Below are 1,281 nucleotides of genomic sequence, written 5' to 3'. Positions count from 1 at the left end.
CATTGCTTTAATTAATTACATGGGTCCAATCAACTTTCCCTGAGGCTGACTCGTGCTTTCTGTTTTGTATTAACCTATCAGTTCATATCTAACTTAAGCTCTTGTTGTCAGATATCAAAGATTTTTCCATGAGTGAATTCGCTTATGAATTAATAAGGAACATCAATAAATGATAACAAAAATTTATAACGAAAACTGAAAATGATTACAATGTACTTGCACCCTTTGAGTTTGTTATTGCACCCTCAATGTGTGTGTCCTGGCTACGACACTGTTGGAATTTGGGATCAAGTATTTGAAATGACAATCATATTTGCAGCAGTTTGTTGTACAAATAACCAGACAAAAAAATCAGGAGTTATTGTTTTATAGGTTTCCAAAAGATCAAGTATGTAGAGTTAAATAGACTGTAGAACTAAAGAGTTGCAGACCCGAACAGCATTGACAAGGCTTGGAAACCATCTTCGTACCATAGATTATACAATTCCCATTTTATATCTGGTTAGTACTACTTGTATATATAAAGAACCTTGCCACAATTGTATTGGACATATCTGCATAAAACCTGTAGCTTGTAAATATTTGGTGCTTCCCGTAGTCTAAACACTATGATACAGGCTCATATAAGCAGTGCTAGATGGAAGAACTCAGTGGGCAATAATAAAGTTTTATCAAAAATGTGGTTTGTCAAAACAGGCAATCTTAAAATCCAGGGTTTGTTTGTGTAAAATATGTGGTAATGTGTACTGAAGAAAGTGGTCTTACAAGACAGGAGGACTTAAAATGCAACACAATATGATGTAGTATATCTAAATTGTAAAGTTACCACTGACAGAACAAAAACAGACCTTGTCACAAAAAACATCTTCGACGTACCATCGAGTAAGCTATGTAGTTGGACATCTTGTACACTTTCCACAGTCTGACATCGTGCACCCAGCCTGCCACAAGATACTTGTAAGCATCAAGGGCAGGTTGTTAAGGCGCTCGACTCGCAATCTGAGGGTCACGGATTCGAATCCTTGTCCCACCAAACATGCTCGCTCTTTCAGTCTTGGGAGCATTATAATGTGACGGTCAATCCCACTATTCGTTGGTAAAAGAGTAGCCCAAAAGTTTGCGGTGGGCGGTGATGACTAACTGCCTTCCCTCTAGTCTTACATTGCTAAATTAGGGACGGCTAGCGCAAATAGCCCGCGTGTATTGTTACGACAGCGGAAGTCACGTGACGCTAGTAACACGTCATGATATTCTCGAAGGTGCGTGAATGCTCGAGTGTTT

This window comes from Limulus polyphemus, unplaced genomic scaffold (assembly GCF_000517525.1).
Source record: "Limulus polyphemus unplaced genomic scaffold, Limulus_polyphemus-2.1.2 Scaffold6078, whole genome shotgun sequence".
In the NCBI taxonomy this organism is placed as follows: Eukaryota; Metazoa; Arthropoda; class Merostomata; order Xiphosura; family Limulidae; genus Limulus; species Limulus polyphemus.
Note: the sequence above shows the minus strand (reverse complement) of the source record.